We start from the raw sequence: 24,636 nt of genomic DNA, 5'->3' as shown, positions 1-24,636 counted from the left end.
AATGTACAGTCGATATTTTGGGTGGAATCCCTTTTGGCAGGACTGGAGAAAAAAAAGCTGAGGAGTAGATTTTAAAGATGGGGGAGGGGAGAGAGAAACGCCAGGTGGTAGGTGAAACCTGGAGGGGGAGGGATAAAGTAAAGAGATGGGGTTGATTGGTGAAGGAGACAGAAGGCCATGGAAGAAAGAGAAAGGGGGAAGGTCCCAGGGGAGACGATGAGTGGGCATGGAAACAAGGTGAGAGAGGGAAAAGGGGGTGGGAAATGGAGAAGGGAGTGGGGAGGCATTATCAGAAGTTTGAGAAATCGATGTTCATGCCATCAAGTTGGAGGCTACCCAAACGGAACACAATGTATTGTTCCTCCAACCTCAGTGTGGCCTCATCCCGACAGTGGAGGAGGCCATGGATGGACATATCGGAATGGGAATGGGAAGTGGAATCAAAATGAGTGGCAACTGAGGAGATTCCGCTTGTTCAGGTGGACGGAGTGTAGATGCTCGGCGAAACGGTCTCTCAATCTACGTCGGGTCTCACCGATGTACAGGAGGTGGCACCAGGAGCCCCAAACACGGTAAATGACCCCAGCAGACTCACAGGTGAAGTGCCGCCTCACCCGGAATGACTGTTTAGGGCCCTGGATGGTAGTAAAGGAGGAGGTGTAGAGGCAGGTGTAGCACTTGTTCCGCTTGCAAGAGTAACTGCCAGGAGGGAAAGGAGTGTGCTTGGCTTTGGCCATGCTTGTACCTCATGCTCCTACAACAATGATAATAATAATAACAACATGGAACTTAACCGATTTCCATCCCAGAAATCTACAATACTTTGGGTTATTGAACTTCCTAGTGACTAGTCACAGTGCAAACTTTGCAAATCCAATGACTATAACTATGGAGATGCTGACTAATACATCTGTAACATGGCTTCAGTGCTGTTCGTTGTGGGTTACTATGCAACATTGTCTATGAAGTTATGAAGGCAGAGGTGGGGTGAATGTGCAGGTGCATTTCCCTGAGCTGCAGAACCAAGAACTAGAGGGCGGACGTTTAGGGTTCTGTAGAAAGAGGAACGGTTAAAGTGTGAGTACCTTTAAAGCAAGAAGGATGGGATTTAATGGGAATCTGGGGGAGGGGGCACATTTTTCAGTGAGTGATGAGTGTTTGAAATGAGCTGCTAGAGGATGCGGTTGTGGCACATTACAACATTTAGAGTACGTAGTCGGAAACATGTTTTTTAACGGGCCAATCAGGGGCAAGTGGGACCAGCGTAGATGAGAATCTTGCTCCGCATTAACCAGCTGGGCCGAAGGATATCTTTATACCATGACTCAAAGTAACAATTGTGTCGCTCCCCACTGATGCAAAGTGACGCTCGTATCTCTCAGTGCTGGCGGCTGCACAGTCGCGCCCATTGATTCTGACATTCAGGCAAAATAAAACTTCGAAGGACTATTGTTTGAAATATTTATGCGTTGCTTGTCTTGGGCAAGGAGGTTCACTCGGCGAGTTTTACAATTATTAATAGGTAGATTCATAAAGAATAATACAAAATAAGTTTTGTTGGCAAAAACGACGTTTTCGGGGAACCATAGTCCAACAAAAGGTGAACATTTTTAACCGTTCCTCCTTCTACAGATGCCTCTTGATGAGAATTTCAAACAGGATTACAAACACCCAGATTTAGATCGCCCATCCGGATGAAAATAAAGTGAGAAAACCAGGAAACAGCGCGCTCCCTCACCTTTCGATGCAGCCAGGAAACCATCAGAGTATCTTTCTCTTAGACAAAAGCAGCGAACTATAAACACGACAAACTCTAGAGATGCTGGAATCTAACGCAACACGCAAAATATCGGAGAAACTCTGCATGTCAGCAACATCAATGGAAATAAACGGACAGTCGACCTCTCGGACCGAGGAAACGGGCATGCGCGTTACAACTGGAAGCCCGTAAATGCCCGGGAGTTCTAGACTTGCCGATATGGACGAACAACCTAAATTTAAAAAGGGTTATATCCAGCGTTCGCTATTCGTGTTTTTGATGTTGTTAACTCTGACACTGGTCTGTCTAACCCTGCAGAATACAAAGGTGTGTATGATGGTAAAAGTAAAATACTCAGTGAAAAGCAGTTCCGACCATCGTTTGAAGTGATTGTGTTTAAGCGAGTGCGCGTCTCCTGTTGAACACCCGTTTTACAGGGAAATGATTAAAATGATCACAATCTGTTGCTCATCCATCCTCTTCTCCTTCTACTGGCAACTCAAGACTTTAACCTATACTCTCTTTAACCATCCTGTGCGCACGGACACTCAAACTGTTGGTGCAGTTTGGGTACATCGTCGTTTTCGCTCATTACCAACCCTGCAAGTAGACACGGGTATCTGCTGTGCCTTCCCACTTCGTTCCCTTCAACTGTGGATCTACACACAGAGCAACGGAGAAATGATTAAGCTGCGCCTTCATAGCATTGAAACGGCTATTTTAAATCACTTTTTACTAAACTGTAAAAGTTTATTTACATCATCAGGTACAGACATTCAGTATTTACAAGACAGTAAGTATACTCAGATCAAAATATGGTTACTACCGTCTATAAAACCGTCAATACCCCGTGCCGTGGGGGGCACCGTTCCCGGAAGTCTCTCATTGTACCGCGTGCTCCCTCCCCAAGAACAGCCGGAAGCGAACAAATCCTCAGAAGAGGGGCACGGGGCGGGCAATCTGCCTGGGTAGCGTCTTCCATTTTCAGCCGCTTCGACACATAAATGGCCAACTTGGCCAGGCCCACGAGCATTCCCACCCCCTTCCGAACTGGGTGCCAGTAGATGAGGAACGCGGAACTAGAGGGCAACGAGAACCTCAGCAGCAGCCCCTTGAGAAACTAACAGAGAGGCTGCAATCTCCCCCGTTCCGTGTACGCGTGGTTCACTGACTGTTCCCGTCTACAGAGTGGACAGGTGAACCTGCTCAGAAACCTGTTGTGCGGTACTGCCCGATACAACACCTTCCACCCCAGCTCCCCAATGTACAGTCCTTGTGACTGGTGTCCTCGGGTGTATTTAAATAGCAAACGACCAGAATTTGAAATATAATCTGTTCCTTCTGATTTTTTGTTGTTACGTTCAGCCAGTAATGGAATTGGGAACAATGGTGAAGTATAATTGTACCAACGAATCGATGTCCACAGATCTCCCGCTGCCCAGTTTTCTGCAGAAATGGAGTTTAGCAATTTCTACAGTTAATTGTTACTTTAATTAGAGCCATTATGGATACAAATCGTACTGCTGTCCACGGGTGCTCTGCATGCCCTGACAAAGCGTTCTGTTCAGCACTGACAGTGAGCATTAACAGCTCACCTGACCTGTAGTGGGGCACAGCGGACAATCCCACTTTGCTGCATAGGCTGATCTAACAGAATCTTTGAACAATGTTCAGCAGTTTTCACTTCTTTGTTTTCAGTTCATTAACTGTGGATAATGCGAAATTCAGTTCCTCCTTTAGTTAGCTTCGGGCGCTGAGTGGATAAATTCACTGTATAGGAATAAATTGTAAGCATTTTTATTAATTTAGTTTATCTTTTGTTTTTAGATATCATGCTAGAAAGTGTCAGGTAGAGCCTTTCTCACTGAAGTATACACTCAGTGGCCATTTTATTGGGTACAGGAAGTGTGAGTGTATTTTCATGATCTTCTGCTGCTGGCGCTCTTTTGCACACCACTGTTGTAATCCACAGGTATTTGAATTACTGTCACCTTCCTGTAAACTTGAACCAATCTGGCCATTCTCCTCTGACCTCTCTTACTAACAAGGTGTGTTCACCCACAGAACTGCATTAACAAGGTGTACATGTGTACCTAATGAGGTGGCTTCTGAGGGCGTTTATAATGCTGTGAACACTAGATGATAATTCTGTGATTAGAACTATGTTTTCTAATGATTCCCGACTTGATATTGAACATGAAAAAAATGTGGGTGTGATGATGTTAAAAAGTATATTCATGAATGTTTTTGCTTTCCGTAGTTCGAGCAATTTTCAACTTCCAGAGGAAAGCCCAAAAATCCAGCTCCAAAAAGTAATTCCACAACACAGCAGGAAGGGACAACGGAGGAGATCGATTGGGTACATGGGCTGGTGAAGATTGGCTATCAGTATCACAGCTTCACTCCTGAAGAAAGATTGGAGGGTTCAGCCTTGATGAAATTCATTGAATGGCCAAAGCCTCCCAATGCTGAAGTTCCCTTTCAGAAAAGCAGTGACCCATCACATACTTGCTTTGTTAATTTTAAATTCTAGCAAGACTTTCTATGTGGGAGATCAGTTACAGGTGATGGTGCGTATGTACAATTTTGAAGGAAATCCAAAGCAATACGGGGGTGACTACCTCCAAGCCAGGATCCACACTCCAGAGTTGAAAGCTGGTTCAGCAGGAACGGTTATAGATCATCAAAATGGATATTACTATATAAATTTTAATTTATCCTGGGCGGGAAAAGTCCAAGTGTCTGTTTCGTTGGTTCATCCCAGTGAAGGGATCCAAATATTAAAAAGGCTACGTGAAGAACGACCAGATAGAGTGTATTTGAAATGTACTTTCAAAGCTGGGGATGTTTCCGAGACTACAGTATGCAGTCTGTTTTTGCCTGAAACTAAACCACTCTGCAATTTTACTGATCTCAGGGCAGGGGAGCCCTGGTTCTGTTACAAACCAAAGAAGCTTTCCTGTTCTTCTCACATAAATTATGCTGTAGGAGGATATGCAAAGAATGTTATAATTGGAGAAGAAAGACGTTTTTTTCAAAGGTTACGTACATTTTCTTTTTTTGAAATTCGAAGTCAAAATGTGTTTAATATCAAAGTGTGTTTACGATATACAACCTTGAGATTAATCTCCGTACAGACAGCCACAAAACAAAGTAACCCAATAGAACCCATTAAAAAATGACAAACACCCAATGTGCAGAAAAATAACAAATCATGCAAACACTTGAAGTTCCCGAATTAAGTCCACAGCCACAAAGCCAGTCATCACTGCAGCCGATTAGTTGCAGGGCACAGCGTCAGCGAGGCCAGTTGTACTGGCCTGCCCCTCATCTCCAGCCCTGATATCCTGACCTTTTTAATTTGGCCTGGCGTTTAAGCTGTGCAAGCCTCAGGTCATTCTTCGCTCTTTTGTCAGGGCCCCTCCGGATCGATATGCTCTTTGGTCTGGACTCCACCTCCTCAATTCAGCCCGTACCCAGCCCTTCCAATTAGGTCCGGCACTTAAATTGTTCAAACCCCAGTCCTTCCATGGGTCTGCATGTCTCACCTTGGTTCTGTCACTTCGAATCATCTCCAGGTTTGCTCCAGGTACCACTGCCTTGATTTGGCTCATAAATGCCATGTCACAACCGCCCTGCACCTTCCAATCTTCAGTTTACACTGCAAGGGAAGTTATAATCTATTGATTGCAATGTTCATTTTCCATAAAAAGTGTTAATAATGACTTACTTAATAGATTTTTTAAAGAGCAAACACGAGGAAATCTGCAGATGCTGGAAATTCAAACAACAACACACACAAAATGCTGGTGGAACACAGTAGGCCAGGCAGCATATATAGGTAGAAGCACTGATGACGTTTCATCAGAAACGTCGACAGTGCTTCTCCCTATAGATGCTGCCTGGCCTGCTGTGTTCCACCAGCATTTTCTGTTTCTTGTTATTTAATAGTTTTGTTTGTTTTGTTCTGTGACAGGCAAGTAAACACTGTACTTCACCTGTGCTGTCTTGTTATTTTGTTATTGCCATTTTTCAGTATTTTCTGGGTTTGTTTCTGATTTGTATCTAACCTACACTGTTTGTTGCTTTGAATTTCCATTCATTTTGTTTCTACATTTGGAGTTCTAATTCACTTAAGAAGTTTCAGTTGCTCCAGTTTGCTGGTGCTGGTTGTTAGGTTTAATTACTATAAATTATCTCTATGCTGGTAGGAGAATTGGGGGAAGATTTGATAAATATCTGAAAAGAACAGGTAAAAGGACAGTAAGAGAGACAATAGACAGTAGGTGCTGGAGTACACCATTCAGCCCTTCTAGCTAGCACCACCATTCACTATGATCATGGCTGATCATACACAATCAGTACCCTGTTCCTGTCCTCTCCCCATATCCCTTGACCCTGCTATCTATAAGAGCTCTATCTAACTCTCTCTTGAATGCATCCAGAGACTTGGTCTCCACTGCCTTCTGGGGCAGAGCATTCCACATATCCACCACTCTCTGAGTGAAAACTTTTTTCCGCATCTCTGTTCTAAATTGCCTACCCCTTATTCTTAAACTGTGACCTCTAGTTCTGGACTCACCCATCAGCGGAAACATGCTTCCTGTCTCCAGCGTGTCCAATCCCTTAATAATCTTACATATTTCAATCAGATCCCCTCTCATCCTTCTAAATTCCTGTGTATACGAGCCCAGTTGCTCCAATCTTTCAACATATGACAGTCCCACCATTCCAGGAATTAACCTTGTGAACCTACTCTGCACTCCCTCAATAACAAGAATGGCCTTCCTCAAATTTGGAGACCAAAACTGCACACAATACTCCAGGTGGGGTCTCACCAGGGCCCTGTACAGCTGCAGAAGGACCTCTTTACTCCTATACTCAATTCCTCTTGTTATAAAGGCCAGCATGCCATTAGCTTTCTTCACTGCCTGCTGTACCTGCATGCTTGCTTTCATTGACTGATGTACAAGAACACCTAGATCTCATTGTACTTCCCCTTTTCCTAACTTGACTCCATTTAGATAGTAATCTGCCTTCCTGTTCTTGCCACCAAAGTGGATAACTTCACATTTATCCAAATTTAACTGCATCTGCCATACATTTGCCCACTCACCCAACCTGTCCAAGTCACCCTGCATTCTCATAACATCCTCCTGACATTTCACACTGCCACCCAGCTTTGTGTCATCAGCAAATTTGCTAATGTTACTTTTAATCCCTTCATCTAAATCATGAATGTATATCGTAAACAGCTGCGGTCCCAGCACTGAACCTTGTGGTACCCCACTGGTCACAGCCTGCCATTCCAAAAGGGACCCATTAATTGCTACTCTTTGTTTCCTGTCAGCCAGCCAATTTTCAATCCATGTCAGTACTCTGCCCCCATACCATGTGCCCTAATTTTGCCCACTAATCTCCTTTGTGGGACATTAGCAAAAGCTTTCTGGAAGTGGAATTGCTCCAAGGACTGGCATAGGCTTGAAATATGAAATGAAATATGAAATTGTTTCTTTCTGTGTTGTAAGAAAAGATCTAAAAATGATCTACCATTTTTCTGCCTCCTGTATAACTGCTTTATTTTCCTTTGCAGTCTTTGTCATCCTCTGCTTGCTTTCAAATATATTTGCAATGTCAGTAAATATGGTTACACTACATTCAGTCCTTCTTCCTAAGCAACTTAAATTCAATGGAATATACTGTCATTCTGTCTGTACCACTGATGTGTTAGAGGTGGCCAACCAAAGTGATTCATTATCCTGACTGTTAATTAGTTGGTCCTCATTACATAATCTATAATATGATATATATAATTAGGTACTTGCATTGTGTGATAACCTTTTATCAAATAACATCTGGAAATCCAAATACACAATTCTTGTTCTCCATTCACCCAGGGCAAGCCCTCTTCTCATTGTTACCATCAGGAAGGATGCCTGAAGCCACACACTCAGTGGTTCAGGAACAGCTTCTTCCCCTCTCCCATCAGATTTCTAAATGGACAATGAACCCATGAATACTGCTTCACTTTTTTTTATTATTTCTGTCTTGCACTTTTTAAATATATATACTTTCTGTAATTGATTCATTTTTTGCTATGTTTATCATGTATGAAGTTATACTGCTGCCACTAAGTTAACAAATTTCATGATATATGCTGATGATATTAAATCTGATTCTGAGCATTCTGCAGTGACTTCTGACATCATGGGGAAAAAATTCTGTAACCTGTTGATAGATGTTGCACTAAGTGTCTATTACTCGCTTCCTGAATTCTCTTTTCTTTAAATGGGGTTGTATTTATGCTTCTGTAAACCATAAGGCCTTTCCAGAATCTGGGGATATTGGAAAGTCGGGATCAATATCTTTACTATCTCTGCATCCACTTAGAACACAGAATAGTATATCTGAGGAAACGGTCCTTCAATATACAATGTTCCTTCCATTCCCTGACTGTTCATGTATCTGTATAAGTGACTCTTAAATGTTACCTTCATAGAACATAGCAGAACATACAGCAGAAGAAAAAGCCTTCTAACCCACAATGTTGCACTGAACCAGCAAAAAGCAAATGAAAGACTCCTGAACATTAATCTCTCCATGTCCATATCCCTCCAACTTCCTCACATTCACATGCCTATCCAAACGTCTCCTAAAAGCCTCTAATGTATTTACCTCTACCACTATACCAGGAAGTGCATTCCAGGCATCCACAACGAGTAAAAATACTTGCCACTCACATCCCTCTTGAATGTACCCCCTCTCACCTCAATGCATGTCCTCTGGTATTAGGCATTTCAACCACGGGAAACAGATACTTTTTCCACTCTATCTATGCCTCTCATAATCTATTAAACCTCTTTCAGATCTCCCCTCAGCCTCCAGCACTCAAGAAAACTGTCACCTCTCCTGGCACTTACAACTCTCTGTAAGAAATGTTTCTTCTTTACTTGCTTTAAACTTTTCCCCATCTCACCATCAACTTTGACTATATACCTCTCTTCATTTTATATTCTATAATGTCACATTTCAGCCTCTGACATTCCAGGAAAAGCAGTCCAAGTTTATCCAATATCTCCTTATTGCAACAAAGACTCTCGCCGAAGGGTTTCAGCTTGAAACATCAACAATACTTTTTTCCATAGATGCTGCCTGACCTGCTGAGATCCTCCAGCATTTTATGTGTGTTGCTTACCTATTGCTAATACTCTTTATTTTTAAATAATACAATTTATTTGTGTCACCAGTTTGCCAATCTTGTAGTAAATGCTGCTTGGGTTCAGATAAAGTCTCTTTCATTTTGGCCACTTACCATTTTTCTCGTTTTTATTTGGAGGGCACACCTTGTGTTTGCTTTTCTGTTTTTGTCCATCTTCTCAACATGCTGCTTATCATTATGCATTTGTTTCCTTGCTCAATTCCTCAACTTCACAAATTTCCCCTCAATTGGACCATAACTATGTCTGTAGACCCCATAGTATCCTAGGTATTTTATTTTCCAACATAAACTCAAACAAGTCTATCCAGGTGAAAAGGTCCCTTTCTCCCCACTTGCCCACAGAAATTGATGGCAACGTTGCATTTGTTCCATAATGGCATGCAAGCCACAAACCTAAACAATGTGCCTGCAAAGAGAACTATTTTTCTTCACGACCAGTGACAAACAAGGCTGTATCATTGCCCCAAAGCTTTTCTCAAGCCCCTTGTGTTTCACCCCACTGCCAACAATGGAGCTAATCCAATCTGTCATGGCTGGGTATGTTGCAAAAGCCCCTTACAAGTATTAGTGACAATTTTTTTTTTCTAACTGAATTCCTGTCTGGTTTCTCTGAGACAAAGCATGGAGGGTATGCTGAACCTTCCTCAAGGCTGACTTTCAATGTCTATCCTAATTCACTGAGTCATCCAGTTCCTCTGCCACCCCTTTTTATTGCTGAGCATGTCAGTAATTCAAATGCAGAGTGATCACAATATCATTAATTAATATGCCAAATTGGCAATGCCAAATATTACACCTATCCCTATGTACAAGAACAATCAACATGGAAGGCAAAGAAAGCACTCAAAATTTGGTAGGGCTCAATCTTTACTAATACTTGGATCAGCTAAATTTTAGACATTCAAATAATGCTTATAACTCTCAATAATCTTGCATCTATTAGCTTGCTACCTGATACATTAAATCATAGAACTCAGCAGCAGACTTGGAAGCTATTCAATTGAAATAAACTGGCCAGGCTCACTGACATTGTTGTCATGAATATCTATTTACAGTCTGTACCTCGCAGTTTAATTACCATAGATTGTTTCTCACAGCAGCTGCCAGTTGTTAATACTTTGATCAGTCACTCAGTACTGATGTGACATTCCTCCAGTTAAGCTGTTGGCATTTCTGGAGAATTTCACAGACCATGAACTAACCTTGTGTGCAGTCACTGTCCAGTCTTATGTTTTGGGTTGAGTCTCTGCAAGAGTTTGGTTTAGGATTGGGACTACATGGATGCAGAGTCTCAACCCCAAATATCAACCATTCATTTGGCTCCTCATTTCCTGTCCCAGCAAGTTCTTCCAGAAGATATTTTCTTTCTCCACATTCCTGTACCTATAGTTACTATGACTTCTTGCTGTTTTAACCCTTTTTTCCACAATCATCGATTCATATGAAGTTGGCCTTAGATACATCCCACCAAGTTCTTAGATACTGGCCAGAAGCAGCTGAAGTTATCTTCCAATTGAGATGGATTGAATTATGAAGGGCTTAAAAGTGTGAATAAGAAGCACATCTTCTCTTGGCAGAGGATATAGATTTAATGTAGTTGCTAAGACAATTAGTAAAGATCTGAGCAGAAGTTCCTTCACGTAAGGGTTGATGTGCACACAGAATTGTGACATTCAATGTTGCACACCCAATCCTAGAAGTTGATGCAAGGCAAATTATGAAAACATTAGGTAGGAACTAGGAGAGTTAATTGGGAACAGCTGCTTTTGAGCAAGTCCACATCTGACATGTGGTTGGTCCTTAAAGACCAACTGCATAGAGTACAGGACAGATACTGTCTGTTCTGGTCAGAAGGAAGGACAAGATGGCAAGAAAAGAAAACTTTAGATATTGAGAGAAGTGTTGAATTTAGACAAGAAGAAAAAGAGAAAGTACTTGTATGTAAAGCTTAGGAATCTATAATCGTGCAGAGCCCTTAAGGATTACAAAAGAAGACAGAAAAGAACTGAAGAAGGGAATTAGGAAAGCCAGGAGGGGCAATGAAAAGTCCTTGACAAGCAGGATTAAAAACAATTCCAAGGCATTCTATACATACAGTGAGAACAAGAGGATAACCAGGGAGAAGGTGGGACCACTCAAGAATAAAGCGGTGCGGGTGAAGGGATTGAAGGGATGTCTGCTTGGAATCGGAGGATATGGGTGAGGCTCTTAATGAGTATTTTACATCAGTATTTGCCAAGGTGAAGGGCATAGGAGATAGGGAGATCAGTGCTGAGAGTATTGATATGACAGAGCATTTTGAGGTAAATGAGGATGTGGTTTTGGATCTCTTAAAGACCATTAAAGTGGATAAGTCACAGGGTTTGATGGGATACATCCAGGGTTATTGAAAGAGGCAAAAGAAGAAATTACGGTGGACTTGAACAATGTCTTCAAGTCTGCTACAGCAACAAGCAAGGTAACAGAGGACTGGCAAGCAACTAATATCCTTCCATTATTCAAAAAGGGAAATAGAGATAATTCTGGAAATTATAGACCAGTGAATCTCACATCAGTAGTAAGCAGGTTACTGGGAGGAATTCTTTAGGTATAGGGTTTATGACCATTAGAGAACCATAGCCTAATTAGGGAGAGCCTGCATTACTTTGTGCAGCTAAGTCATGTCTTACTAACTTGATTGAATTTTTTTGTACTGGGACCTCTCTCTTTGTTATGTTATGACCTAAACAAAAATGTAGATTGGTGGGTTAGTAAGTTTGCAGATGATATGAAGATTGGTGTTGCTGTGGATAGTGTAGCTGACTGACAAAGAAAACAACAGATAACTAGATAGATACTTTATTGATCCCGGAGGAAATTACCGTGTCGCAGTAGTATGACAAGTGCACAGGTATACAAATATTAGAAGAGAAGTAAGAAACAATTTTAAAAAAATTACCTCAAACAGTTTAAAAGAAGGAGGTCATCATTTCCCCGGATATAGGTTGACTCATTATAGAGCCTAATGGTCGAGGGTAAGAATGACCTTGTATCACTCTATAAAGCAATGCAGTTGTCTTAGTCATTTACTAAAAGTGCTCCTCTGTTCCGCCAAGGAGGCATGTAGAGAGTGAGAAACAATTGTCCAGAATTGCCAGGATTTTCCATAAGTTCTTTTGTTCTACCACAGTCTCCAGTGTGTCCAGCTTGACTCCAATAACAGAGCCAGGCTTCCTAATCAGATTATTGAGACTGTTAGCATCATTCATGTTGATCCCATTGTCCCAGCACACCACAGCATAGCATAGAAGATTGTACTGGTGACAGCAGACTGGTAGAACAGGTGAATTTCTGCAGATGACTTGACATTGTGTTGTATCGAAAGTCAAAGGTATACAAGATAAACAAGAAGAGGTATAAATCAGTTGCAGATATTGGTGAGAAAAGGCAGATGGAGTTTAAACTGCCTAAATGTGAAGTGTTGCACTTTGCTAGGTCTAATGCAAAGAGAAAGCACACTATTAAGGGCAAGATCCTTAACAGTGTCAAAGAAACAGAAGTATCTTGTGGTCCCAGTCCATTGCTTCCTGAAAGTGTCTACACAGGTTGATACAATGGTTAAGAAGGCATGCTTGCCTTTATTAGTCAAGACATTGATTTCAAAAGTCAGGAAGTTATGTTGCAGCTTTATAAAACTCTAGTTAGGTCACATCTGGAGTATTGCGTAGTTTCGGTTGCTCCATTATAGGAAGGATATTGAGGCTTTGGAGAGGGTGCACAACTCATTTACCAGGATGTTAGGCAAGATGCTAGGCAGGCTGCTTTTTTTCTTGGAGCAGTGAAGGCTAATGAGAGATCTGACAGAAGTTTATAAGATTATGAGAGGCATAGATAAAGTAGACACACGGCGCCTTTATCCCAGTGTTTAAGTATCTAATACCAGACAGCATACATTTAAGGTGAGAGGGGGAAATTTCAAAGGAGATCTAAGGGTCAGGTTTTTTTTTTACAGAGTGGAATGTGCAGCCTGGGGTGGTGGCAGAGGCAGACACATTAGGACTTTTATGAGGACAATGGAAGGATAATGAAAATGTGTAGGCAGAAAAGATGTACTTAGTCAGCCATTTGATTATTAATGTAGTTGGTTTAGCTAAACATTTTGGACCAAAGGGTCTGTTCCTGTGCTGTTTTATGAGATTACACTAGGTAGCTCCTTCGACTGGTATGAACCATATGAATGTGAATAATCTGAATGGAGCAATGCTACAGCACTGATTATCCTGAAGTCTAATGTAATGGTTCTTATCTAGAGTCTGATACTTTAATAAAAGATGAATTTCCTTTAGTAGCAATAACATCTAATGTGCAAGGCAAGTTGGAATGCACTGGGTTTGCTGAGTTATATCTTTGAAACTATTAAAGAGATTGAGTTTAAAGCCAAAATTTTGGAAGCTACATTAATTGCATTGGGCTAGGTTGGAGAAATAGAATACTTAAGGACTTTCTTCAAACTGTCTCCTGAATGTTTTACATTGAACATGTGACTTAATCTATGGTATTGGTATTTGCAGTGGTGTCAACATCAAGAGACCCATATTACCCTGTGGCATTGGACATGTAATCGTAAAGCCGTCCCCACGACAAAGTAAGATCATTTATAATCATAACTAATAAACTGATAGTTTGGTATTTTAGAGAAAATATAAATAGAATAATGGAGTAGTTCTTTGGCGTAAGTATTGCAGATTTTTCAAATAAAATACAGGTCCACAATCCCTTATCTGAAATCCTTGGGGCCAGTTGCATTTCAGAATTCAGAATTTTTTTGGATTTCAGAATCCCTCTTTATTGGCTCCGGGACCCTCCACAGATACCAAAAAAACACATATGCTCAAGTCCCTTATTTAACCTGTCCCAGTACAGGTGGACTTTAGGACCCAGTGGAGCTCCGAACCTATGCACATCCTCCCGTATACTTTAAATCACGGGTGTCAAACTCATTTTAGGTCATGGGCCAGATTGGGCAAAATGCAGCTTCATGCGGGCCGGATCAGTCAGGCGCGTGCGAACGCAGCTTTCTTTGCCTCCGTTTTTTCAGCCTGTTCTCATGTGTTTCAGTCTCTGCTATAACTACAAAGCGTTTCATTTCACAAATTCCATTTCTTATGAAGAAGACTGCTGAGCAAGCATTATTTTTATGATTGGTAATAACTTACAATCATAGGCTTCATATCGCCGGGCCATTAATAATTAAAATAATAGATCTATCTAAAATGATCTCGCGGGCCGGATATAATTGTACGCCGGGCCAGATATGGCCCGCGGGCCTTGAGTTTGACACCTATGCTTTAAATCATCTCTAGATTACTTATAATACCTAATACAATGTAAATGCTATGTAAATAGTTGTTATACTGCATTGTTTAGGGAATAATGACAAGAATTTTTTTTTTTTATTTCCAACAAAAACATTCAATAAAACAAAAATATACAGCTTCAAATGAACCAAATCAAACACATGGTAAATGACTTATTGGAATAAATGTAGAACGTCACTGTCACTATAAAACTTCAGTAACTTGGCTTTCTGTTTCTTTAAATCATATACAGCGGTAGTTCCAACACCATATTCTTCAGTAAGACACTGCACTGATGCACCATGATCAAGCTTCTGCAATAACTCCACTTTCTGTGTTATTGATAATGATAGATGCTTCCTTCTCTTTTTCTCATTGTTACCCATAGGAGTATCCGCAGCTCTTTTTGACATTTTCACAGTGAAAGTAAACACAAAGTCAACAGTGAACACAACATATCAGCGAACAGCAAATGCATGTGTAACCAGTACGATCGCTGAGCCACAACTGGCGTCTGGCAGCCTCTGCTAGTGCTGCCACGTCACACCTGAGTGACATCAGCTGTTGGTGAAAAAACACTTCGGTTTTCAGAGCTTTTTGGATTTCAGAATTTCGAATAAGGGATTGTGGACCTGTATAACTTAACAGTGTACATATTTATTTTTGGAATTACATAAACATCAGCTATATATCCTTTTAAAACTATAACTTATTCAGCAAAATGTACAGTCTTGTTGGGTTAATATTGATCTAGAATTTTACACTGAATATATTTATCAATTTATCAATGAGGATGGACCATCATCAAACATACACTAAGCCCGAGCGTTTCTGCCAGATGCCCCCCCGCCCCCACAGCAAGAGCAGCAATAAATACAATTGATGACTTTTTCCACAGGAAATGAAATGGGTTAGAACTAGTGGTCAGCCAGCTACTAATCACTGCTGTAATGCACAAATTGTAGATGAGAGAATTACCAGTAATCTTAAACAATTTTGTCCATTTATTATTCATAATGTATCATTTCATAAATAAGGTGGTGTACCATTTGCTCTTGGTGCAGATATAGTATTGCAGTTAATCAATGTTCCCTCTAATTTGGAATGTGCGCAAAATTCTTGTGCTGTGCAATTTTTTGCCCAGAGACAATAATGTGTGCACTAAATAATTAAATAATTTCTTCAATATAAACAGTATAAATGAGCCAGTTCTAAAATCAGCAAACAAATCAAAAACTCCACATTGTCAACACCATCTGCATCAGAATCCAGTAAAGGAAATATGATCGTGTACGATCGTGAAATATACTTAACATGCCAACGAGATAGAGGGTGACAATTTTTTGCGCGTAATTTAAATTCCTTTGTGTGCTACTGGCAAAAGGTGTGTACACACACAAACACACACACACCCCCACCCACCCACCCTAGAGGGAACATTGCAGTTAATATCTAATTAGTTTTGTAGATTGAGACATCTGGGTCCGATTTTTGAATAAACTACTTTCCAAGTTTATATTTGCTTCCTTAAAAACAGTCTGGAACTCTGCTATCAAATTGAGAAATGTAAAGCAAGTTGATCTTATTTATGGCCTGCCACTGCCCTACCTTTCCCTGCACTATCTCATAGCTGAAACAACATATTCAAACAGTATTCACAGGCTCTTTTTCTTTTGGGCCAAATATTCTGTCCCTAGGGATTTATTCTGGAAATCATCTGCATGATTTTTTTCCTGAGGATGTGGAATATTGATATTAAACATTACAGATTGAAACATATTTGGGTATTAGTTGGACGTGATATGGTAATGCAAATACACACTGAAAATTCTGCACTTTTAGCTGTGAAAAGAGATGACCACAGGTACTAGGACATGGAGCAAGATGATAAGTTGCTGGAAGAACTTGATGGGTAGAGCAGTATCACTGGAGGCAAAAGAGATGCCTGACATTTTGTGTTGAAAGCATAAAAAAGTATAGCATAGGAAAAGGCCATTCGGCCCACAGCATTATGCCAAACCGATTAAATTAGTAATCAAATGGCCAACTAAACTAATCTCTGCCTGCTGACACAACATTATTAATGTCTCGTTTGGGTTTTTCCGGGGATTTATCTCCTTTCTACATAAGTTAAAACTCCTCATTTCAGAAAGTAATGGCAGCCTAGCATATTTTTTATCTCCATGTGTCTCACTTTACATTCAGCCACAGATCTCAGGGAATGTGTTCGGGGCAAGCCAGTGGTATCACCGTCTGGCTTTTATTTTAAGAACTGGTGGATATCGACAACCTGTAATATTCGTCACTTCACCACTCCTGCAAAAATTACAAAGTGCCTTCATGGGAAAAAAGTTCATCTGTTTGGAGATTCTACAATACGCCAGTGGTTTGAATACCTGTCAGCTTTCCTCCCAGGTTAGTTTGATTCATCATTTGATCTTTGTAACAATGTTTCTCTGGCGCATTTAAATATAAAATGGAAATAAGACAGGACATAATTGCACTACTCTTGTAGAACTTAGAAACAAGATGGGGAGGGTCAATCTCATGGGGATGTGAATAGGCTTCCCTGTTGTCAGCACAAACTTGAGCAGGTGTGCAGAGAAATTTCTCTGTTTTCTTTTGTACGTTGGTTCTTTGACAGTCTTTGTTTATGTATAGTTTTCATAAATTCTACTGTATTTATTTTCCTGCAAGAAAATTAATCTCATGGTGACATATACATACTTTGATGATATATTTACTTTGAACTATGATTGAATTGAATTTACTTAAATCTTACATCCATCCCATGTGAGGGAGTGAAAATCTTTGTACTATGACTCCATCGCAATGTACAGAAGTAAATTTATAAGTCTACCAGCTTGTAAAAAGAAGCTGTCCCATAGCCTGTTGGGCCTGGCTTTAATGCTGTTGTAGCATTTGCCAGACGGAAGCAGCTGAAACAGTTTATGGTCGAGTTTCCCCAATGATCTTCCAGGCCTCCTTTACGCACCTGCTGTTGTAAATGCCCTCAATGGAGGGAAGTTTACATCCACAATTGTGCTGGGCTGTCCGTACCACTCTGTGCGGTACCCAGTGATCAGGGTTGGTGCAGTTGCCACACCAGGCAGTGATACAGCCAGTCAGGATGCTCTAAATGGTGCCCCTGTAGAAGGTTTTGAGGATTTAGGGACTCATGCCAAACTTCTTCAGTCGCCTGATGTTCAAGAGATGCTAACTGGTGGGGTACGAGGAAGTGTAATGGAACTAGGAGTACAGATGCTTGGTTCATTCCAAACAGCATCACAAATAGACAGTGTTGAAAGAGACGGTTAGCATAGGCTGTCATCAGTAAGGGTATTGAGCATAGGAGTTTGGACATTATGTTGCATTTGTATAAACTGTTGGTGAGACTACACTTGGAGTTCTGTGTAGAGAGTTGATCACCTTGTGTGTAAAACTGTATCACACTAAATGTTGAATTGACTGCATTGGTTGCTATGTGGTTGATAACAGGGTAACTTAACTGGCTGCTGTGATGTGCCGTATTGTGGATGAGCAATGGTAAGAGAATGCCAGGTTGGTGTGAGGCAGTGAACAGGCATCAGGAAGAATTTTACCAAATAAGTGGGAGGAATGTGATTAAGAGGACTGCTCTAAAAGCTGGAGGAGTCAATGGGCCAAAAGGCCAAATCCTGCGTCAGTAAAGATTATGAAATACAGAAACTCTGATAATCTGCCTTTAGGATCTCTTTAGGTTGCACAAGATCTGACTTGATGCAAATTCCCTCATAATTTTTAAAGCATTTGTCAAAGCAGCTATGTTAGTTGCAGAAATCCAAACATCTTCAGGAGTTATGGAAGTACTAATACATTCAAAAGGCAACAAGTCTTATTTAAAAAAAACTATTTATATGCAAGTTCCCTACAGTAATTAATCAGATGCATTATCTTTAAGAATTTAGCTTCTGGCTTACAATGGAAGGCAACTTAATAGATTTACATTGTAAACTAACAAGGCTAGCTCTTCTATTGATACTTATAAAATACTTCATCAAATCATATAACCTCCATTGAATCCAGTAGATGGTGGCACGCACTGTCACAGCGGCCTCTCTGGATCCAGTCAAAGATGTAATTGTTCATCCTCTGGTTTTTTTTTCCAATCACAAGACACTTTCCTGGTAAGTTCCTGGATTGAATGGAACCTGACTTGTTGCAAATCATGTTGTTGCCTGGACTTGTCGAGTATTGTCATGGCAAAGGAGGGTGCGGTCCAGCAAATAGTGAAAATTATTAACTTGGACATTTTTATTGTGATAGAAACATAGAAATCCTACAGCACAATACAGGCCCTTCAGCCCACAAAGTTGTGCCGAAAATGTCCCTACCTTAGAAACTACTAGGGTTACCCATAGCCCTCTATTTTACTAAGCTCTATGTACCTATCCAAAAGTCTCTTAAAAGATCCTATTGTTTCTGCCTCCACCACCGTTGACAGCAGCCCACGCACTCACCACTCTGAGTAAAAAACTTACCCCTGACATTCCTCTGTACCTACTCCCCAGCACCTTAAACCTGTGTCCTCTTGTGGCAACCATTTCAGCCCTGGGGAAAAGCCTCTGACTATCCACATGGTCAATGCCTCTCATTATCTTATACATCTCTATCAGGTCACCTCTCATCCTCCGTCACACCAATTAGAAAAGGTCGAGTTCATTCAACCTGTTTTCATAAGGCATGCTCCCCAATCCAGGCAACATCCTTATAAATCTACTCTGCACCCTTTCTATGGCTTCCACATTCTTCCTGTAGTGAGGTGACCAGAACTGAGCATAGTACTCCAAGTGGGGTCTGACCAGGGTCCTATATAGCTGCAACATTACCTCTTCTGATCTCAAGACCCCATTGGACATTGTGTTGTCAATGAGCCAGTGAACTGGGATTTGGAGTGTTCTACATTGCCAGTGTTCATTGATAACACAGACAGCAGCGGAACAACATTGCTTCAGTTGTTGCACAAAGCAGGTTCTCCTGTCCCAGTCTCAACTGCAGCAGCTGTCCAGAGGAGAAGACACCGAAGGTGATGTGGGAGGGAACATTGTTCTCCAGAGTTCACTGAGTTGAAGGCAAGCTAGACTGCCTTCATCTGTGGCTGCAGTAGTGCATAATGAGCTTGTTTTTCCAGAAACATGGCTCAAAGGCAACATATCAACATATCAATCAATCTACACATCATCAGGCTGAAGTTATGTTATTTTTGTTGACACTCCTTTTCTGCTGACGTAACTGTCTGACCTGTGTGTGATTGTTGGCTGTGTTTCATTTGGCTATATTCATCTGTATGGTTGAATGATATTGAAGCAGAAAATTGAACTACTGTAAAGCCATCAACATTAATCAATGGATTTCAGACATTCTGACTGTGTACCATTGTAACTGCTCAGGGAAGACAAAAAAATGGTCATGTTAATCAATCTGATTAACATCATTCATTTTTGACTTTTGGAAAAATTGGTTTATGGATATTCTCAGGAAAAGAACACTTATGTAATCCCTTTTGACTCACCAAGCCCCTATTTCTCTCACTTATTTTAAACTTACCTGATGTATTGCAAAATTGATTATAATAGTGTAATACAATGTGCAACATTTAGTTGTCCAGAAAATAAACTAATAACTCTGAAGTACCAGGTGTGCTGAATTATTGGGGTTTTGCTGCAATGTGAGAATTGTTAGAGCTTGGAATCTTCGGAGCAGCAGCTGACTTATTTACCTCAGCGTACCCAACCTCAGTGCTCACGTGACCATAGTAGTTCTGCAGCTGTTCCAGACTAACCACTGGTTAATGGTAACTTGAATACATTGATGAAATGGGATTTAACAATAGTAACATTAGCAATGTAATTCAATGTCAAAGGGGGGGGGGTGGTGTAGATTCTCTCCAAATGGAAATAGTCATAGGTTGGCACTTACCATATATAACTTGAGGAAACTAAATGATAAAGGCTCCAGCATTCCACTGTGAGAAACACCCCTCTTTATTCAGCTCTAACCTTGTGAGATAGATAAGTCAATGCCTCCCTTTGGAGTTATGTTGTTTGAAATGTCTATTCAATTTTCAAAAAAATTATCATCAGGATTGTGACTTAAAAAGTTCAATATATTTTATTTAGGTCTTAAAATGTTTGATCTTGGCAACCATATCAAGGCTGGCCCTCTGTGTGCTTTGGATGTGGAAAACAAGATTATGCTGGAATATTGTGCTCATGGTCCACCAATCCAATTCAGAAGTCTTTCAAGCCAGCATTTGTATTATATTTCAAATAAATTGAATGAAATTAAAGGAGGGAAAGATACAGTTATTGGCATCACCTTATGTGCCCATTTCAACACTTTCCCAGTGGGAGTCTACATCAGAAGGCTGCAGTACATCCGGAGATCGATTCTGCAGCTGCTCAGCAGGAATCCAGATACAGTGATTGTTATAAAGACTGGGAATGCACGGGAAGCTAACCAAGATTACATTCTTAACTACAATGACTGGTTCTCTTATCAACTCGATGTATTGATGAGAAGAATATTTGCACACATGAATGTTGCATTTGTGGATGCATGGGAAATGACTATAGCCCACTACCTGCCCCATAACATACACCCTCCACAAATTATTATAAAGAATGAAATAGATGTGTTTCTTTCATATGTGTGCCCTTCTGAAAAGGAATAAAGGTATTTGTTTACCATGCAAAGCAAAATCTACATAATGACATTGGAAATCTTAGATTTGTCTGTCTAAAATTGGTGCAATTTGAACCATAGAACACTACAGCATGGAAAACAGGCCATTCAGCCCTTCTAGTCTGTGCCAAAACTTTATTCCGCTAGTCCCACTGACCTGCACCCAGTCCATAACCCTCCAGACCTCCCCCATCCATGTATCTATCGGATAGATTCTATCCAATTTATTCTTAAAACTTAAGAGAGAGCCCGCATTTACCACGTCAGATGGCAGCTCGTTCCACACTCCCACCACTCTCTGAGCGAAGAAGTTCTCCCTAATGTTCCCCCTAAACCTTTCCTGTTTCACCCTAATGCCGTGTCCTCTCATATTTCTCTCTCCTAATCTGTCGAAGGAGCCTACTCCCATTTACTCTGTCTATACCCCTCATAATTTTGTAAACCTCTGTCAAATCCACGCTCATTCTTCTACACCCCAAGGAATAAAGTCCTAACCTGTTCAATCTTTCCCTGTAACTCAACTCCTGAAACCCTGGCAACATCCTAGTAAATCTTCTCTGCACTCTTTCAATCTTACTGATATCCTTCCTGTAGTTAGATGGCCAGAACTGTGCACAATACTCTAAATTTGGCCTCATCAATGTCTTATACAACCTCACCATAACAACCCAACTCCTATACTCAATACTTTAATTTACGAATGCCAGGATACCAAAAGCCTTCTTTACAACCCTGTCTACCTGTGCCACCACTTTCAGGGCATTATGTAGCTGAACTCCCAGATCCTTTTGTTCCTCCGCACTCCTCAGTGCCCTACCATTTACTGTGTATGTCCTACCTTGATTTGTCCTTCCAAAATGAAACACCTCACACTTGTCTGCATTAAATTCCACCTGCCATTTTCTGGCCCATTTTACCAGTTGGTCCAGATCCCTCTGCAAGCTTTGAAAGCCTTCCTCGCTGTCCACAACACTTCCAATCTTAGAGTCATCAGCAAACTTGCTGATCCAATTTACATTATCATCCAGATCATCGATATAGACAACAAACAACAATGGTCCCAGCACAGATCCATGAGGCACACCACCAGTTGCAGGCCTCCAGTCTGAGAAGCAATCCTCCACTACCACTCTCTGTCTTCTCCCACACAGACAATTTCGAATCCAATTTACAACCTCTCCATGGGTACCTAGTGTCTGAACCTTCTAAACTAACCTCCCATGTGGGACCTTGTCAAAGGCCTTACTAAAGTCCATGTACAAAACATCCACAGCCTTTCCTTCATTTACTTTCTTGGTAACCTCTTCGAAAAACTCTACAAGATTCGTTAAACACAATCTACCACACACAAAGCAATGCTGACAATTCTTAATGAGCCCTTGGCTGTCCAAATACTTGTATATTCAAACTCTCAGAACACCTTCCAATAATTTGCCTACTACTGATGTCAGGCTCATTGGCCTGTAATTACCTGGTTTACTTTTGGAGCCTTTTTTCAACATCGGAACAACATAAGCTACTCTCCAATCCTCCGGCACTGCACCTGTGGCTAAGGACATTTTAAATATTTCTGCCAGGGCCCCTGCAATTTCTACACTTGTCTCTGTCAAGATCCGAGGAAATATCATGTCAGGCCCGGGGGATTTATCTAATTTTATTTGCTGTAAGGCAGCAAGCACCTCCTCCTCTTTAATCTCTGTATGTTCCATGACACTATTGCTTGTTTCCTTTCCCTCCATATATGCTATGCAAGTTTCCTGAGTAAATAGTGATGCAAAATACTGTTTAAGATCTCCCCCATCTCATGAGGCTTCACACATAGACGACCACTCTGATCTTCTGGAGGAACAATTTTGTCCTTTGCAATCCTTTTACTCTTAATATACTTGTAGAAACCTTTCAGGTTTACCTTCACATTATCTGCCAAAGCAACCTCATGTCTCCTTTTTGCCTTCCTGATTTCCTTCTTTAGTATTTTCTTTCATTTTCTATACTCTTCAAGTACCTCATTTGTTCTTTGTTGCCTATACCTGCTATACACCTCTCCTTTTCTTAACCAGATCATCAATATTCCTTGAAAACCAAGGTTCCCTATGCCTGTTAACTTTGCCTTTAATCCTGGCAGGAACATGCAAACTCTGCACTCTCAAAATTTCACCTTTGAAGGCCTTCCACATACCGAACACATCCTTACCAGAAAACAACTTACCCCAATCCACTTCCTAGATCCTTTCTTATTTCCACAAAATTGACCCTTCTCCAATTTAAAACCTCAACTCGGGGACCAGACCTATCCTTACCCATAATTAACTTGAAACTAATGACATTATGGTTACTGGACCCAAAATGTTCACCTGCACATACTTCTGTCACCTGACCTGTCTGGTTTCCTAATAGGAGATCAAGTATTGCATCCTCTCTGGTAGGTACCTCTACATATTGATTTAGAAATCTTTCCTGAACACATTTGACAAACTCCAAGCCATCTAGCCCTTTTACATTGTTGGAGTCCCAGTCAATATGTGGAAAGTTAAAATCCCCTACTATTACAACTTTCTGTTTCTCACTATCTCTCTACAGATTTGCTCCTCCAATTCACTCTGACTATCGTGCAGTCTGTAATACAACCCTATAGTTTTTATTTGAAGATGAATTCAATGCATGAATTAATTTGTCACTGTAAACAAGTATTTTGTCATAAGTGATTCATTTTTGGGCATTCTGTACTGGAAGCTTCAATAAAAGTAATAGTGTTAACTTTGAAAGGTTAGGAATTTGGGTTTTGAACATCTGGGTCATCATCTTTGTGTCTTCATCTGTCACGTCAAAATTGAAGTTGCATAGGAGTGCTATTATATAAGGGAATAATACCTAATCTATTGGAATACATTCATGACTTACAAAATAACAATTTATTAAGCAACTGATTGTCAGAATCCAAATTGCTTATTCTGTAAAGGATTCATTGAATATCAGAGAACTTGATTTGTTGATTTTGTGTCTTAAATTAGGTGCTGTTGAAGATTATCTTTATTGACATAGAAATTATTTGTTAATAATCATCTTGAAGCTAAATTAGAATTAGACTGAAAGAATTCACAATGTTCAAAAACAGACCGGAGAACTGCTACGTGAGTGATGATAGATTAGATTCTGATATGGGTCTCTATTGTGGACAGAGTGGGAAGGGGCAGGGAGAGGGGAATCAAGGTTGGGAAAAGAGGAAGGGAGCACAAAGCACCAGAGACTTTCTGTAATGATCAATAAACTACTTGTCTGGAACTAAATAACCTTGGATTGGTGTGTCTATCTCTGCATCACTCCCGACATCCTTTGCTCCCCCTATATTTACAAACTCTCCTTCTGCTGCATGTTGACAAATACATTGCTATACAAAAGACAGTCATATTATATACAGTGCCCATAAGAAATATTCACCCCCCCCCCCCCATGGAAGTTTTCATGTTTTATTGTTTGACGACATTGAATCACAGTGGTTTTAATTTGGCTTTTTTGACACTGATCGACAGAAAAAGACTCTTTTCTGCCAAAGTGAAAACAGATCTCTAAAACAAACATACAGAACCTAGGACTTTTGC

General features: G+C 40.7%; 1 pseudogene; it reads left to right on the top strand.

The window, feature by feature from the left end:
* The first annotated feature begins 4,019 nt into the window (after positions 1 to 4,019).
* LOC132387297 (NXPE family member 3-like) lies at positions 4,020 to 24,275 on the top strand (annotated as a pseudogene).
* The last annotated feature ends 361 nt before the right edge of the window (positions 24,276 to 24,636 follow it).

Source organism: Hypanus sabinus, unplaced genomic scaffold (genome assembly GCF_030144855.1).
Source record: "Hypanus sabinus isolate sHypSab1 unplaced genomic scaffold, sHypSab1.hap1 scaffold_1703, whole genome shotgun sequence".
Classification (NCBI taxonomy): domain Eukaryota; kingdom Metazoa; phylum Chordata; class Chondrichthyes; order Myliobatiformes; family Dasyatidae; genus Hypanus; species Hypanus sabinus.
The sequence above is the reverse complement of the archived record's forward strand: the minus strand, read 5'-3'. Positions and strand labels throughout refer to the sequence as shown.